General features: G+C 38.3%; 1 protein-coding gene across 2 annotated transcripts in view; it reads left to right on the forward strand.

The window, feature by feature from the left end:
* Nucleotides 1-396: 396 nt before the first annotated feature.
* Nucleotides 397-19380, forward strand: part of arhgap35a (Rho GTPase activating protein 35a) — a 66535-nt gene continuing 47551 nt past the window's right edge. For both annotated transcript variants that reach the window (XM_060887604.1, XM_060887605.1), the window contains exon 1: nt 397-1083. The gene's annotated coding sequence lies outside the window, so the exon portion shown is untranslated. The remainder of the gene's footprint in view (nt 1084-19380) is intronic.

Below are 19380 nucleotides of genomic sequence, written 5' to 3' on the forward strand. Positions count from 1 at the left end.
TTAAAATCAAGGAAGTAATGTCAAAGAAAATGTACATGGATAAAAATATAAAAAAAAGAATTATAGTAAAAAAAAAAGGAAAAGCATACACATTTAACATCAATACTACAATTATTATTGTTATTATTATTAACATTTTTATTATTATTATTACTATAACTATTTTTATTATTAATATAACTATTCTTCTTCTTATTATTATTCTTATTATTATTATTATTATCGCTGTTGCTGCTGTTAAAATTAAAATAGGTTCTTTAGGTGGTCCATTTCTTAGGCTTTTTGAAAATATGCAGCATTTAATGGACTTTGTGCATTTGTGTGTTGCTGTGCCACACACCGAGGCTGCGCTGTCGTTGCCTATTGTGTGTGTGTGTGTGTGTGTGTGTGTCGGAGTGGTTGAAGGGAGGAGAGGCTGGGAACGGGAGAGGATCCGCCATTATTGGGAAGCTGAAAAACCCCGCACTTACGCACACACACGTTCAGGCGCACACACTCTCCAGAAATGATCGCCTTGCGCGTTGCGTCAGCTCCGATGTGTTTTCCGCAAATAGAAATCTGCGCTTTGTTGCTGTAGAGTTTTATTACACCGTCCTGCCGAGACGCTTAAAAACACGGACACGGAAAAAGAAGTCGGGATGTTTTTTTGGGCACAACAAAGGAAATAAGAAGAAGTGGTGAAAAGAGCGTGCTGGACGCAGGGAGCACACGCACAACCCGATACCAGTCTCTCTCTCTCTCTCTCTCTCTCTCTCTCTACGCCCCCCTCCTTTCCCAGCAGAAACACAGGGAGAGATCCGGACATTCCGGCTTGTTTTTCTTCACTGTTTGATTCGCCTGTTTTCTGTTTCACTAACAATAACAGCAACACGGGCGCAAAACAACAAAAAAAAAAACGCGCAGAAAACTTTGTTCCATGGATTCATAATTGTGGGAAGAGTATTGTTGAGACTCCAAAAAAAAAAGGAAGAGAATTAAATGAACGTGACTACATGAGAAGTGTTAATTCTAGTGTTTCTGAATCTAAAACGAGAGAAAAAGGAGTGGAGAAGACAGACAGACAGACAGACAGACAATGCTGTGGTATGTACCGGTCCTTTTCTTAATCTTGTTTATTTTAATTTATTTATTTTTTTCAATGGAACAAATAAACAAAACTCTAAACTCTATTGGACCAGTTTCACCATCACAATTCATTTTAAGCCCAGGTTGATATGAAGAGAAGTGGATTAGTAGGAAAGTGAATGTAGCTGTAGTGCGCAGGAGAGACAATGTTAGAAGTGTGTTATGGGATTGGGATCAGCAATTCCTTCTCCTGGACAATTTGCAAGGCACTTTAAAGACATTTATGACCGTTTTACTTCCTTTCTATGTGCTGTTTCTTTGTTTGATCTGATCTTTTGAGTTACTGTTACTTTCAGTCATGGCTGTCATGTGTACAAATGGGAGAAGGGGAGAGCCCATTGCAGTGCCATTGTTATTTCTAATGGAGTCCATTCTGATATAGTTAGATTATCCAGAGCTCAAAATAGACATGTGTATACGTACGTTGATAAATCAGTGTGTATATATAAAGCAAAGCAGTTTTAGCCTTCGTTCTTCACGAACATTGTTGGTTCATTTCCAGTACTGTTTAAAGCACTTAACCTATATATAATATTAATATATATATTACTTGTATGATTATCAGAATTTCATTGCGTTGGGACGATCTAAGCTGTCAATCCCATAGACAAACTATTTTTTTCTGCTAATAAAGTTCCCTATTTTTCTATATACACATCTGCAAGGTTTGACTGACTTACTGGGTGAAATCAGTAAACAAAAAAATAACCCCTAGTGTAAAAAAAACTACAGCTTTTTACACTAGGGGAGTCGAAAGGTCTAAGAATTCTTTTCTATAGATGCCGCAAATTATAATATCCTACTTTCAATTAGTAAGGTCACTGTCTGTCGCTTGGAAAGTGCCACATCTCTTGTCCTAAACATTTTCAATCACGGCGTGTTCTGCATTATGTTTCATGCACGTGTGTGTGTGTGTGTTTGCTCAAGTTAGTGACAGTAGCATGGCCTTAGACATTGGATGTTGCTTATTAACTTGTATTTGGTCCAAAAGTCTTTACAGGATGACCAAGTGTCATGTTCTTGTAAGCATTCATGTCATTTTAAAGACTCTTTGGCCTGCACAGTATCTAAATATGGTTTACTGGCAGCCCTGCAGCTCTGAGGGAACACAGAGAGGAGTTTTGCATGTCAAAGACTGAGGAATTTGTTGACTAGAATTAACGGAGCAGAAATGAGTCCATGTTCCTCGGCTAAGGTCATTCTGTCAAAAGTTTATCAAATCAGGAATGACTGATAAGGCAGAATGGAATGTCTGCCCAGTCGGTCTTTTTATTTATTTATTTTTTTTAATCCTCAAAAAGCAGTTAATGTTAAGTTCCTTTTTTATGCAGATACTGTTAATTAGTTACTCTTCATCTGTTATTTTTCATAAGATTAATGTGTGCAAGTGTGTAGTGAGTCTGCTTAACCATATTCCCCCATCTGGCCAAGCATTCATTAAAACAAGAAACTGTTGTAATACTTATGTAATTGTATGAAAATACAGCATAAGGTGTTAGGAATAGGTGTAATATCAGTGTGGAGAGGGAGAAAACATTCACTAGTAAATTCAACTTGCACCAAATTGATGATTGGGCATTATTCAGCATGTACTTAAATATGAGTAGTAAGATGGATAAAGCAAGTATATTGTTTTTCATATTTTCATTCTGTCAGTTTAATCACATGCACATACAAAACCAAATATTTACCCCTAAAAATACAGGAGGAGGTTGAGTATTTTTTTACATTTATGATTGATCATAAGTGCAACCTCAATTCAGTCTGGATATTTACAGATTTGCTGTTAACAGTAAATGATTAGAAAAAAAATCATGTGTGTATTTGATCCTGGAATATTATTGATTTTTTTTTTCTTCAATATTATGTGCTGAGTTGGTTCTACAAGGTGTAGATCTGCATTACTTGACCACACCCATGCTTTTGGCAGGTTGTGTAAAATAGGAAAAAAAACAACATATGTCTGAAATGGTTAGTCTAAATGTCTCAGTTAAACTTTATGCTTGTTTTCCACTGAAATATTTCTGTCATATCTTTTATCTCTTTGCTTGGCTCTCCATGTTACTGCAAACACACAACTTTGAGCCACGAAGGTGGAATATTAACAGCATGTTCCTGTTTTATTGTGAACGACCTTCCAGGACTGCAGATAGTTTGTACACCGTGTTCATTTTCAGAAATGATTTTCCTCCCAGCTGTAGTGATAAATAGGTTTCAACTGGGAATGTGAGTGTTTTTTTTTTTTTTAGCATTACTTCATCTACAATTGCAATCAGTGTTCTAGGATCAGCTTTTCTCTCTGAGTGGCCTGATGAAACGGTGTGATAAAATGAATCAGGGCTTATGAGAGTTTAATCTCTCATTCCTTAGCTTTATCTGTATCTTGCTTACATGTATTTCTGTTGTGCGCACTTCAGTTACAACTCAAATTTGAGTGTTTACAACTAGTGTTAGTGCTGCAAGGGACTTTTTCAGAGCTAATCAAATATTAAGGCTATAGGGATTGACTTGAGTATTAATTAAACCATTTGCTGGATTACAGATCTTCTTTTTATTTTAATATAAATAATGTCATTTGGAAAGGCAGAAGCTGCTCAGTTGTAGCCATCAACTTCATGATCTGTGAATAATCCTGTACACCATTATTACCATTTTGAATTACCTGATCAAATGTCTGCCTGTTTATCTGAGTTATCTTATTACCAATCATCTACCTACATGCTCGCTTTAGAATTTTTTTTGTTCTTCTGGCTGTCCGTAACCTCTAAATATTGTATAATTACTGACGCAGTTCAAACTTCTATGATACTTTTTTTTATGTTGTGTCATTCCGCCTCCACGTGAGCCAAAGCCGCCTCATTCAGGTCAGGGAGTCATTCGGTTTCCATTCAGTGAAAGCAGGTGGTAGCCTGTGAATCTAGTCCATACAAGTCTTGACCGCACCCTCCCTCAGTCTTTGCCTAGTCTCAATTTCATCCAGTGTTAAACACTTCTCCTAATAGACTTCCATCAACATCAGATGCTCTTAAGTATATATATTTGATAGTTATTCAAAGAAATGTTTCTAAACGGTTTCTTAATGTAAAATTTGTCAGATTTGATTTTTCATTGGCTGCTTGTGTTTGATAAAGTGAGGACCTAATATTAGTCGCTTTAGAATGTCTGCCCCAGATTACACGGTTCCTGTTCTGAATGGCTGCCTTGTTCCAGAGTGGATTACACTAGAAGAAAGCTTGCATTTTGTAATGAGGAGCTGAATTTCCATTAAGAAATCTGCTTGCATTGAATGAGTTCTCCTGACACCTACCAATTCCTCAAATCTTTTGATAACACTTTACTACCAGGGAGTGCCTTGCAACAAGGGGATTCGAATATGAACCAACATTAACAGTCGATAATGCTCCGAAAAGGCAGCCAGAAAGCTCAGAGGACACTAGAATCAATACGGTGATGGTCATACGACTTTAATGGGTATCACAGCCCCAAAAGACCAGATTAGAGCTGGTGTACGCATTTACCACAAATGATCACATCTGCACTGGTCTTTTGGGGGAGGTGTAGAGAGCACTCTCTCTTCTAAAGAAAAGCGGCTATCCATTGTCGGAGTGTTTCAAATCACCCGCCATCGGTCTTTGCAACAATGGAGGGCCACGTTGTTTTAAAGAATGGTGTCCATGGTGATGTACTCAGAGGACGTTTGGACGTTGTGAAGTTATGGCCTTCTTTGCAGTGCTGTGTTTTTTGTAACATGTGTCAGCCAAGAAGTAGAGACATGAACGAGCCAAAAAACTGAAAGCAGTGATGGTGCTTTGGAGGGTAGTAAAACCAGACACTTTCTGTGTTCCCATTTCCTGAATTTGTGCTGCTGCACTGGATTGGATAATGAGTTTTGTCAATAATCTGTCCCTTTTGCATTCATTTGATGACACTGAGTGTGTCTTATAGTGACTCAGCATTTCACCTGTGGACAAGAGGGGCTTTAATGGGTAGAAAGTGCAAGCGTGTGAGGAAAAGAGTACACAAAAAGGAGAAGGAGAAAAGGATATGCGCAGACACAGGCCAAGCCCTGGCTGCACCCCATGCAATAGAGCTCCGTTGCAGGTGTGTTGGGAATTTTGCTCACGCCAAAAATGTGATAAGGTATGAATAGTCTGTTGTCATGGCCACATCCCATTTCCGCCCTGTTCTTAGGGTATAACTGCTGTGATTTACTTAGTCTTTGTATTATTCTGTTAAACATTTAAGCTCTATAGAAAGCTGTTCAAAGGTGTTCTTGCAATGGTTTCTTTCTCTTCATGCAATATTTCCTTCTTCTCTTTCTTGTTCTCTTGAGTCCCTCCTGCAATTTTGTTTGTGGTGGGTTTCCCCCCCTTCAGCACCACCATTTCCTGCAGGATGTCCACCAAAGATGCCCCTGGTAAGGGGAGGTGGGAGAGAGACGGTGTGTTAGCCAGTATTCACAAGCAATAGACTGTAGTATGAGAGAGACTTAGCTGGACCTAGCGCACTCTGTGGGAGATATCCTCAACATTATTTCTTATGTCTGTGCTTTTTGCTTCAACATAACACCAGCCCATGAAGACTAAACTAAATGGTTCTTTATTCCTCAAAATGGTGATCTTGATTTCACAGGAGTTGTGGTGAAGCAGCAGGTCGTTTGGATTCCCATCTCGTCTGGTAAACGATTTATTTCTAATCAGTGATAAATTTGATTTGATGTAGATGAACAGTGGCTGTGCAGCATTCACATATTTACCTCTACAGTTTGATGACTTAATTGTGACTGTCACTCCCACCTGCCTGTGCAAGGTAATATGGTGGGAATGTTCGAGCGGAACGTAATTAAAGATGGCAGGTTTAATCACTGGTAGATAGTAGGTAGTTATACGGGTATGGGGGAATAGACAAGAAAATATTACAGAAATGAGATTAAAGGCTTTGGGAATGTTTGCCAAGCTTCTCTCATCCTACTTTCACCCTTGGAAGTGAAAGGTGACCATTTGGTTTTTCAGAGCCGTAGTTTCAGCCGCAGTTTTAAGCGACATTTATTAAGTGAGATTTTCTTTCTAAGTGAGATCAGCAAATCCAAATGATTGGCTAATGATTAGGTTCTAACTGCAATTAATTTTTATTTACCATTTGACGTGCAAAAAAGGAAGGAAAAACTTGTCATGCATGCGCTGTATGGCTTCCAGTTAAATGTGCAGAGAGACCTAATGAATATACAAAAAATAAAACTTATGAAGTAGCAGGGATTGTTGGTGTAGTTAGCTTGTTTTGCTAATTTTCCAATGAACTTAGAACGAAGCCCAGCACGTATCATGTATTCAAACATCCATTTTTTACACTGGTGTTTAGTGAATTATTTAATTTGTGTTTACCTAGTTAGCTTAAAACAGTATAGAGAGCTAATCTTGTTGCTCATTGAGATAAACACAACAGAAATGCTAGACACTGCACAAGTGACAACTGTAGCAGTTGACATGACTAACTAACTCGCTGGTTTGAATGCAGAGTCGGCCTATTTATCCTTTACCAGTCTTTTGACCAGTGTGGTTCGCGTTAACGCTGCCAGTACTTTCTGCGCCAATTCAACCACAAGGGTGGGGCGATTGCATCAGCATGGTATAAAAACAACCTCTCGAGCCCAGTTTTAATCAAATAAAGACTAGGAAGTATCTCTATATGCAATTGTTTATATACATTTCTGACTTCTTTGAATGAAAGTTTCCTGAACAGACAGCTATCTGTGTGCATTAGTCACTTCTGTTTGCCGTCACATAAGCGGGAAATTTTTGACACATTTCTTATCTTGCGCCAGTCCAGGCCGCTGGTCGATGACTAAGCACGGCTGTGTAAGGGTGCCCCGCATGGCTGCATCGATCCACTCTGCAATGGTTTGTCAGCCTGGCACCATATAGCTAATGAGGTACTTGCTGTTGTGGGCAATCTGGGAAGGCAGCCATAAAGCCGAGAGGCACGGTGGCAAGGGAAGATGAATTGGCTTCATGTAGGGCAAAGAGTCAAGTTCTGTCTGGCAAAAAGCATTTTTCTATTTTTTTATTATTCTGTTTCTTCCAACAGGGCACAAGGAAATAGATTCCTGTTTACACCTCCATTAGCTGCTAAAATGTTATCTCTGTAGTCGGGCTTGAAGTTGCCTCTCTTGCATGGCTGTAACCTGCCCCAATGACTTTATTCGGATACAGTATGTCCTTTAGTTTTTATTTATTTATTTATTTTTACAGCTGTTTGGTGACCTGTTCGACTTTATAGCATGGCACAGCAAAATGCTATTATGAAAGGGAAAACAATCCGCAAACACCCAGTAGGTTTTATTGAAGCTGTATAAATACTGGTGGCTGTGGGCAATGAATTTTGTTATTATGCAGGATTTCAGAATTAAACCTACTTATAGCTACTTAAGTATTTACAAGTTAAACATTTATTCGTTAACATGAGTGAAAAGCTTTGAAAGTGTTCCTTCTTTCACCTACAGAAAAAATGAAGAAATGGAAATGGCCTATTATTTGTACAAGAATCAATCACTAGCCAATCTTAACCCTTTGTGTGTACCATGCAAACATGTTGCAGACAAAATGTTTGAAGGAAAAGTTCAACATGTGGATTATCTTCTATTTAAAATCTTGTAATCTTCAGCCTTACTACAGTTCTAGCAATCACAAGCAGTGTACTTGTATAAAAGAAATATACCTTAAAACAAAGAGATTACATCAAGTGATGTAATGATGACTTCTTGCTAATAACTGCATAAAAAAAACACAACGATTGGAGCAACATGACAAAAATGAGACGAGACAAGACATGTAAACATTTCTTCACCCGTATCATGATGTACAGGTTTGTTAACATAATTAAAGCCAGCAAAATTGTAGTGTTGCATATTAAAAACCCTGTTTATAACTTAGTGTAGTGATATTTCTATTCCACAGCTACAAAATACATTTACACTGCAAAGGAATAAATAAACAGAAAATAAAAGATTCAGTACACAGTACACACTTAAGTTTGGAATTTTTATTAAAAAAAAGGAGATATAATAAACAGTAATATAATTAACCACTCACTCATTTTCTACCGCTTATCCGAACTACCTCGGGTCACGGGGAGCCTGTGCCTATCTCAGGCGTCATCGGGCATCAAGGCAGGATACACCCTGGACGGAGTGCCAACCCATCACAGGGCACACACACACACACTCTCATTCACTCACGCACGCAATCACACACTACGGACAGTTTTCCAGAGATGCCAATCAACCTACCATGCATGTCTTTGGACCGGGGGAGGAAACCGGAGTACCCGGAAGAAACCCCCCAGGCACGGGGAGAACATGCAAACTCCACACACACAAGGTGGAGGCGGGAATCGAACCCCCAACCCTGGAGGTGTGAGGCCAACGTGCTAACCACTAAGCCACCGTGCCCACCCCCATAATTGACCATAATAAAAATTATATTGTGACATGATATATTACAGTATTGTCATTATATCATTGTATTACCGAGCAGCTCATTAACAGTTTCTTGCAAGGACAGTCAGGAAGCATAAACATTTGAAGGCTTTTATTGCTGTATGATCAGGAAAGTGGCCATTGCTATTAGATTAGCTGGTATACAAGATAATCTAAAAAAAATGCCTACCATCACATAAACATGTATACCAAGAGGAATTTTGGTTTTTGTCTTGCCAAAGCTATTGCAAACAATAACAACTGCATTATGTTTATTTGTTACATACAAGAGTTTCGGGAACAACATCAGGTACGGCACGGAGTAGTTCTAAAGATAATTTTGTAACTGTTGTTCATGTTAGAATTTCAGAGGAGGAAAGCTTGCATCTTCTTTGACAGAAGCTAAAAACTCTAAACCAAGCAGTTGCAGATATGCTTCTAAAAAATGCATGAACTATGTGCAATGCATGTAAATTTTATTTTTCAACACATGAAAAAACTTCAAGTGAAATCCACTCATTAGTTCTGCAGGCTTTGAAAGCAGTTGTGTTAATATTTAGCACCTGTTGACCCGATGTTATCTTTTCTGTGTACTTGTCCTGCTTAGTCTTTTGTCTGGTCTCTTACAATAAATCTGGTTTCACTAAATTATCAGAATTTGAAAAAATTAAGCTAAAGATCAATCTCAGGACTAAATCCAGACCCTAGATGTATGCATTGTTATGTCTCATGAGTTAAGATAAAGTGAAATCGAGGAATTGAATTGAAGTTTGCCACATACCACACTGACTTAATTACAGTTTGGTGTCTCGGGGGGGGGGGAGGTCGGAGACTGAGGTGTTTTATCATGTACCACATGAAACATGTCCGCTCTGGAATGCTGACTGACCAGCAGTGCTTTTTGAGTGTTGATGCTTTTTACTGGTTTTGTCTTCCATTTATGTGTGTTGACAAAACGGGGCCAAGTCAGAGGAGTTAAAGTACAGACAACAATTATGTTGTCTTCATGTTGTCATCTTCTCACAGTGAATGTGAGTAGCTTTTCAGTGACCCAGAGATGTGCTGATAATAGTAATATGAACTCTCTCTTTCGCTATCTCTCTCTCTCTTTCTCTCTCTCTCTTTTTCTCACAAATACACACTGTCTAATCTCTCACACTTCCTGTTGTCTCCCATAGTGTAGGCCGTGCTGCTCAGCAGATCCTGGACTTGAGGCTTGAGAGGTCAAAGGTGACAGTTCTGTCCGTACTGGACCTGTAGTTATTCCGAAGGCGAGTAGCTGTCCTGGGATTAGGGCCGAACAGGAGGAAATAAACATTGTGTACTGGATTTGTTGGGGCTTTTTAAACATCAGTGTAAAAACCCAGGCATAAATCTCTGGTCTTGGGTTTGGATCTTGATGGGACTTTTGTTTGCCGGAAAGCTGGATTCCCCGCAGTACTTACTTGGCTTTAAGAATGGCTCCCAGTTTGTGTCCTATTCTGGCTCCTTTGACCGTGCAGCTGTAGCTTTTTATTCGCCATGATTTGCCACTTCTGCTCTGCTGTTTTGTTCATACATTTATTTATTAATTTATTTTTACGTTTGTCAGATTTCCCTGCTTTTATCAGGTCTGGGTCTGATTCACTGTTAGATGTAACCTCCTCTTATGTTACTTGACACTAGTAAATACAGACTGGCATGATGAGTCTTTGTACTGTGCTGTGGAGGAATGTAGAAAACAGCATACTGAGAGAGACGGAGGAAGAGAATGACACCGTGACAGACTACAAGGTTCTCTGCTGGTGCCAGTAGTCTGCTGCCTGAAGCAATGAGAGCATGTATGTTTCCACCGCTGGACTTCACAGCACTGTGAAAAAACATCACCCTTCCCTCAAAACAGAAGTGCTACAACTTCCCTACCATAATCAAATTTATGACATATTCTGTGTGTCTGGTGTTATTGTTACTCATTTTCAGCCGATCCCTTTCATCTGTGGGTCAGTACTCTTCATAGCATAGCAATATTCCATTGATTGATATTGTGCTTTGTGTGGACAAAAACAAACCTTGTTTGCTCGATGATGACTATGACTTGCACAGAGGTTGGAAGCCTGACATTTTGACACTTTGACACAGAAAAGATCAATATCAAGCCTTGTTAATGCTCACAAGCAACTATGACTATAATATTTGTAGTCAATTCACTGATTTGACAAACTAAAAAAGCCCTGATTTATAAAAGTGTTAATTATTAGTCTCCCTCCCTTAGATGAGTTGGCATGTTTGTTTTCTTGCACATTAAGGCTTTTTTTAAGGCTGACAACCAGATTTAAACGCTTATCCAAGACCTAAACCTCTAGATGTGTACATTTTCATGTTGGATTGTGTGTTTTTGGCAGTTACAATGTGGGCTGACCAGACGAACCGGTTCCAAAACAGCCAACATGTTGTCAGTTCACCGTGATGTCAGTAGGCACTGTACTGTTGTACTAAAGGCGGTGGTTAAAGCCTTTCTACTGTTAACACCCACCTTAGAGAACCATACAGGAATTTCACCTGCTTTTGCAAACAGGCTAAGCAGAAACTACCTGCAAAACCCGTGAAGAAAGAGTGTTGTCACTTACCAAGACAAAAAGAATGAATCTGAAGAAATGGCGGAAGAGGCGGAAGCTCTGGGAAGCAAGGTGTGTCTTTTTTCACCGCCCATTAAATTTGGGCTAATTACAGATCTGAACACAGTGAGAATCCTTTTGCTTGTTTGTGTTAACACGTTTTAAAAAAAAATCACACTGCGTAATACTATGCTTATCATTAGCATCCTGGCTGTCACCTGTACACTGCTAAACAATAGCTGCCTTATTTGCAAATGTTTTAGTGTACAAATTCATATTTCCTTAAATGGAAACAATTCTCAGTTGCTAATTCTAACACTGTGTGCTAGAATTGTGATCATATAATCTTTTAGTCTTTCATCTCCCATTCTCATCTTCTGTATACTCGGAGATGTTATCACAAGCCATTATAATACATGGACTTGTAAGCATGAGTATATTCTTATGTTCATTATAACATTTAGAGGTAGTCAGACTGCTAGAAATTACTGCTTTTAAGTGCTATGAATAATATTATTTTGTACTGAACACATTTGCAGATATTCCAGTTGAGAATCATCTCTTCAAAAGGGCCTTTTTCCCCCTAACATTAATGCTTATATGATGGCTAATTTGTCTTAGCGTTTTTTTGGCACTTCACTGGTCTTAGACACAGGACATGTCTTTAGGATTCAAGGGGTGTGAAAGGGGAGAACTTATTTTCATGCAATACAATTGCATAAAATCTAGCAGGATGATGGATAATTAGTCTGTGTGGGTAAAAGCCACGTTAAGCTACTTAATTAGCCATAATCTATAGACGTCTGTCTGAAGCGTAGCTAATGAACTTAAACGTACAGAATTTGTTCCACTGTGTAGAATCGAAAGTGTTGAAATGGCTACATGTACATCTACATGTTTTGCGATTTTGTGACAGCTGCAACAGAAAAAAAAAGGATTTATTTCTTCTTCAGAAATTGAAGCTTCCCTCACTGATGCACAATACATTTTGGCAGCACTAACTGTGTGGCAGAGAAACCAATTTGTTTTCCACAGCGAATCTTAACCCATGCTTTTTGTATATTGTTCCACGCTTTCCCACCTTCCAGTTCTAATCATGTTACTCGCTTTAGGTTCATGTATTGCTATCCCAAAATGCAGATTCAATCTGCAGACCTTAAAACCCGGGCCAAAACCTGTGACGACAAAATAAATAGACTTAATTACACTTATTAGGCATTAAATGGTGCCTGGTTTATTCTTCATCCTGAACAGACTGGAGATTTGGGAGGGGAGGATTTGGAAAAGTCACACTCTAAAACAAACCGTGAAACAGAACACATGCCTTCATTGTGGATCACCACACACACACACACACACACACACACACACAAAAGGCCCATTTAAAACAATGTCAGTTTATTGCGAATGTGCTGTAAAGTGTTTTTTTAATAAGTGATTGTCCTCACCAACTCTTGCTCCAGTGAGCTCTAGCCGAGCCATACCCCTTGTATGTACATAAGTGTTCACTGTGTTCACTTAGTGTGCATAGACTTAGGGGAGGATTCTGTGTTTGTATGTGTGTGACTGGGAGATGTTCCACCTTTAGGACCTCAGGATGATTTTGTATGGCTTCTGTAATGTTCATTCCAATGTTAATAGCATTCGCCAGACTGCGCCATTTTATATAAACGGCCTGTATATTCTACCTTCTTCTGTAGATACACAGTACTATAGAGGTTTATTGACTATTCTGTGAGTCATTCGTATGTCCTTGTAAAAGTCAAACTCTTCAATGTTTTGTGTAATTGGCATATAGTACATGTCAGTCTGTAATTACACCCATCTCAGACACTTCCTTGAGAGCCTTATAATGCAAGGGCATAACATAGTGAGCAGACTGTAAGTAATTTCAGACTATACCATTTCTCATGAGGTGGGTGAATCTTATAAAAATATATATAATTACCCTTCAATTTAAAGGTGATGTACTCATTTTACCTTTAATTTAAGGGTGATATTGTTACATTTAAACCCTTTACACACCTATTTAAGCAAGCCCTAAGTAATTGGACACTTTTCTGCTCGGTTGTTTCTCATCCAGCTAGAATGATCCAAAGTAGAAAGGAATTGCCAATGATCTAAAGAATATCACTTCATCTGTGAAACCCTGGAAGCATGATCATGTCTGGCTGAAGGTAGATCAGGATTTCTTGCCGTGATTGATGTGATGCCAATTGTAGCAGTGGGCTGAATTCTGAAGTGAGTGTTATTAATAATTTTAACTCAGTTTTTATGCACAAATCCAAAGAAATAGCTCACATCTTAATGGATAATACTTTATCTACAGCAAGCCAGTGACTCGGGATATGCTACAAAATTAGCTATACTTTGTATATTGATGGAATAGATAGAATACTCAAATCAGATCAACTGATCCAAGTGGCGGTTCATTTCACTTTGTAAATATAACAATACAAATGGATTGCAAGACCATAAACTGTGGACGTTTTCTTTAGGGTGGATGATTTCCAGTTATTTATGGTCATTGTATTAATTGTGTTGACTGAAATATCATTCTTTCAGTATAAAGCGGGGTCCAACAGGACATGGATTAAAGACCACATTATATAGGACTGCTAGCAAAATGTTGCACTGTGTTTAGCACATCGTGTTAAATTAAACATAAGTTTAGTTTAAGGAGTGTTTATTTAATGTTTAGAGAAATTCTGGGGGAAAAATGGGGAAAAATACATTTGAGAAAAAACGTTCGTTTTTTTAGGTTCAAAAGGATAACATAAGCTGCCGTCAGTCAGTTTGTGATCTATCTTTATTTATTTATTTATTTATTTATTTATTTATTTAAATGTGAGAAACAAATATATCAATTGCTCAAGATATGTTATTGGCTTTTTACCGGTTTCCTAGCTCTACAAAACAGATGTAAATGTGCTCAAATCAAAATTGAGAGTCTGTGCTAATGGGGTTTAATTTCAAATCCAGTATTAGTGATAACAACACAAGTCACTGTCCAGGTGCTAATGGACATTATGACACTATCATGCAAGTGCATTAACTGTAACACCAGCATCTGTTCTGCAGTGGTAGCAGTAATGTCGTGGACACTAATTTTCATTACAGGCCACATAGTTTTAGTACCTGTGGCAGGCTCGATGGGCCCGGGGTTGTAATGCTTTCTCCAGTCAATAAGCCACTGTAGATTAGATGGTGCATTCATTCAGAATATAAATGGTTTTCATTGTAGATTGTTGGCTCATGATCTGTCTTAGACGGAATGTTTACTTGAAGTAAACGGAGCTTTTAATGTTAATGGCTCCTTGTCTCTCTTTTAAACTTTTAGATTACCTCTTGCTTCCTTGTTCTATGTCTCCTCTTTCGTATAACAGCACACAGGGTTTCATACCCATATGACAAAAGGCTGTAGGGAGCAGAGAGGGGGCGGGATACTGGGTGGAAGTGGTTGATTAGAGTGCAGAGCGCTTAGGGCTGTTTTCTTTGGCTCGGGAATGGACCACAGTCTTGGGATGAGTGCCGGATCAAGAAAGACTGGGTGAAAGTGACCTCTCCCCTCAGAGAGATGGAGCACTTTCCAGACGTGGACAGAAGCCATATCTTCATTCAGCAAAACACCTGGTTGCCTGCTCTTTAGACAGAGAAAGTGAATGGGTGCACTTTTATACACCATAGTGTGCTTCTAAACCTGGTGATTGTGAAATGCTGATAATCCTTTGCATTTCCATATGCTTTAACTTCAATACAGAGTGAAAAAGCTGAAATCTGACATTACATTATTTGTGTAACGTAATAAAAGCAACAAACGGCTGCCACGGGTCTTTATATATTAATTGAATGCTGTCTAGGAGTGCCCAGTTTCACACATTTTGGCATTGAACTGTCATTTATTTATTTTTTGCTCTATATCATGTACTTTATATACTTTGCACCAAACAATAAATCAGCACATTAATTCAGGGGTGGACAAATCTCTAGCTGGAGCTCTTGTACAATGCAGATTTTGCATCTAAGCTATTTGTTGCTATTCATATTTGCCCGGGGGAAGAGAAGGATCCAGACTATTTTTTTATGACTTTTTGCACAGTATATTTTATAATCTTTTCAGAATCAGAAACATGCAGTTCTGTAGAAGCACTAACAAAACTGAAAAAAATAATTTGTGAAAAAAGTCATATAACACAATATGCGATCATATCATGGTTAATCAAGTTGACGTAAAATTTGACCGACCTGACTGTCGATAATGTGACGTCTCTAATGACTACTCTGCTGACTTCTTGTCTAGGGTGCAAGCAATAAGCTCAATGCTACAAGCATTATTAAAAGAGGATAAGAAACGTATTTGTTTGCGTCCCCTAGTTTGTGCTAAGGCATTTAACTAGTAAACTAGCTCAGCACACTTTGATATAATATTACCAACCACATTTTAGCATAGCTTCCAGGCAACCAAAACATGGGACTGGGCAGCACTTTGATTGATCTGTCCAATGATCTAACTAATTAATTTCTATTATGTCCCTCTCTATAAAATAAAATTGATGACTTTTATCCAACTGTTTAAATTCTGTATAAGCATAGGTTCTAGCCAGTTATGAGAAAATGGAACTCTGTGACTTGTTGTGTATTCAAGAGACAAACAGAAGTCAGATAATACCATCTTACAATAATAATTACTAATATGGTGGTGTTAAGAGTACATGTAATAAAATAATCTCTTGAACTAGATTTCCATAACCTCGAAGATTTTGGTTATCTAGTATAAAGATGCCATTCTGTTGTTAATATTACTACCAATTCTGTTAGTATATTTTTATATATACTTAGTTGAGCTTATATTGTTTACTTTTGTATCTACATGGGTCCTGGGGTGCGATGGGGTGGGACGGGGGGTAGTTTTGGGAGGGCACTAGTTTAAAAAGGTTTTCTCTCCTTCTCCTGTTGTGATGTATTTTTGTGTGTTCTATCAAAATAAAAACAGTGAATTACAAAAAAAAAAAATAATAATCTCTTTTATAATCTCTTTGGAAACCCTGAGTATGTCTTTTAATGTTCAGTATGTGTACAAGATGTTTTTGAAGAGCAGTTCATTCCCCTTTCCCCCAGATAATTCCGCTTTCATTTAACCCTGACCTCCAACTATAAACAGCATTACAACATAATTTGTTTGCTTACAGCTACATTTCTGCTAGCCGTTCAGGTTAATATGGATTAACCGAATTACACACCTGCATGTACTATCAAATGTGTGTGAGAAATGTGTGTCGGTCGGGGCGGAGTGAGGCGGGCATAACCTTGAACTTGAACTTTAAGAAGACTTTTTGTGCAGCAACCAGCTCTCATTTCTTCCGCTCATTCCAGAGCTGACAAGTTTCAGACAGGCCTTGTTAGCATGACAGAGTTCAACTGAAAACTTTATGACACTAAATCTAGATGCATGACTATAGGATCTTTCTCTCCACGTCCTGCCTGTTTTATGTCACTCCCACCATTTGCTAGGTCTCATAAGCCCTTCTTCGTGTATCACATTATCCCTGAAATTATTATCCACCCACAAAAGTCAGCTTCAAATCCTTTTGTCTCCACTAAGGGCTGTTTACGGGTTCTATATTGTTGGATTTCTATAAGTTGTCCTCTCGACCCTGCCAAAGCATAATCCCTGCAAGCTTTTCCGCCTTTTTTATTCATCTCTGCTTTGCATTCACCAATGGGCCAGAATTCCATGTTATGTTTTAGAGTGGGATTGGAAAAATAATCGATCCCTAGATTTTTAGGTGTCACTTTCTCTTGAATGGTGCACAAAATGTCATAATTAGGCTTGTACATGAGCTTATGCGTAAACTTTTTTTATTAACATGAAAACTGCTGGTAAGGAAAATACATGCAATTAAAAATGCCTTTCAAACTGTAATTACTTTATTACAGTGTATTTAGTTGATTTAAGTGTATTACAAATGTGCAAAAATCTAGCCAGATTAAGTATATTCATATCATTAATCATTCATTTGAACATAATTCTATATCTGACTATCTCTTTGTCTGTCTTTGCATATCCCAGCTTGTTAGGATATTGGGGTTAGAGCACAGGGTCTTGCATGATACAGCCCCACTGGAGCAGAGTGGTTTAAGGGCCTTACTCAAGGGCCCAACAGTAGCAGCTTAACCTTCTAATCAGTAGCCCAGAGCCTTAACCACTGAGTTGCTATAGTGAAACCATTGTCACAAAATGGTTAACCAATGAGCTGCTATAGTAAAAAAAAAAAAAAAGTGTCAAAAAGAAATGCATGGTTTGTTCAACTTGGTATTATGTGAGTAGAAGCAGGTTACTTGGATTTTTTTTTTTTTTTGTGTCGCTAAAACATGCATATGAAAAATATTTGAGCAGTGAAACATATGCTGTTAGCCTTAATGGAAATATAAAGCTTAGCATTTTTCTTTTTTTTAATGCAGCAAGCTATTACGTAAGAAAGAAAAATCATAATGTGGGCTATAAAAAGAAAAAAAGGTGAATAAAGAATCGTTTTATAATAGCATAGTGGCACCCTGAATTGAAATCAGATTAAATTGTGAACTCCTGAGATATTTCTATGCCTAATGACGGAGTACTCTACTTATGGATGATGATGAGGAAAGTGAGTTTTGGTGTTGTAGTAATGACTAACTCATAGTTATTAAAGCTCTGCAGAGGGATGAGGAAAAAACTGGTGTATGTTTTTTCTAAATGCTTAATCAGTGGTGCTGGTTATATTGAATAGTTAACCTTATGGTGCACACATGGCGCTAACGTGTCCTAGATTGTAACATCTGCACTGTTGTTTTCATCATCCCCCCTCTCCAATTTGTAGTCCCATGTGGTATGTTAGAACGTCAGACTGGCTTTATTATCTGTTCTCCTATTTGCTGTATTTGTCACTTATGTATACGAGTCTGAATGAAAGGAAGCCTTATCATTCAAACCAGACTCGCACGTCGTTTTTTGCAGTTTCATGCAAATGAATAAATGTTCAGTGTTCCTTCAACTTGCTGATACACACACACACACTCAGTGGGAGGTGCTGTCAGGCAGTCATGCTGTGGTTGATGAATGGTAGCGTTGTCACCGCAGTCAGGTTCAGCTCTTTTGTGGTGTATGTTTTATGCTCGTGTCCCCACACAATACAGCCAGACGTTGTTGCTCGATGTGGGGGTGTGTTTGTGTTTTCATCTGAGTGACTCTTCGTTTGTTTGTGCTTGGGCAGAACTATTTAGATCAGAGCACTCATTTCTTCCCATGCTAGCGCCTGTGGCTATAACCATTTGATCAGATAAGTTGCAATGTTTATATGAATGGGAACTATCTCAATTACAGCCCCTGCCTACCGTACATTTACTTTCCAGGGTTTGGAATCGCAGCATTGAAATTAGTCCATGTTGCTTTTTGGCGTCCACAGCCTTATGAATGATGGACTGCTAGAAACCACCCTGATGGCAAAAGGCGAACAGGAGCCCACGCACAGGTTCACTCTGTGTGATTAATGAGCAGGATCGAGGCAAGTAATCCGAGAGCCTCCTCCTGTTCTCTCTCTCCCTCAGGACCTGCGTGATGCATATGCTACGGTCTCGAGATACATAAAAAAAATAAATAAATAAAAGAGGTAGAGATGGAAAATACACCTTGTTGCCCTAGTAGGAATTTATAATAAATTTGTCTTGTAAATATTTTTTATTCAAACTTAGTTACTGTTTTTTGCACTGGTAAATAATATACGAGCTTGTTTAAGGGACTTGACTTAAATTCCATTTCAATATTTTTCTTAAAATGCTGTCAAAAATCTTTCTCTTTTCTATGTCTTTAGCTAACGCTTCTTTTCCTGTACAGCCTGATTCTCATCAGTGCTAATGGCAAAAAGAAGGAACTTGTTTATAAATCAGAAATTTTCTCTAACACTGTCAACCATTTTCAAGCAGTTTTAGTGTCTTATTGCTTATTACTGCAGCAGTCAGTCCTTCTTTATAGCTCAGGGGGAATTATGAAGTCTCCCTCAGTCACTTGAATATTAAGGGTCCTATGAATCAGAATAGAAGTGAGACATAAAAATAGATATAAAATTGGATTGTGTCTTCGGTCATTTTGACAGCTTGACCAATAAAATAAGCAAGTATTACAGTACTGGGGTTCACAGAGGATGGTGCAGA

This window comes from Tachysurus vachellii, chromosome 15 (assembly GCF_030014155.1).
Source record: "Tachysurus vachellii isolate PV-2020 chromosome 15, HZAU_Pvac_v1, whole genome shotgun sequence".
NCBI classification, from domain to species: Eukaryota; Metazoa; Chordata; class Actinopteri; order Siluriformes; family Bagridae; genus Tachysurus; species Tachysurus vachellii.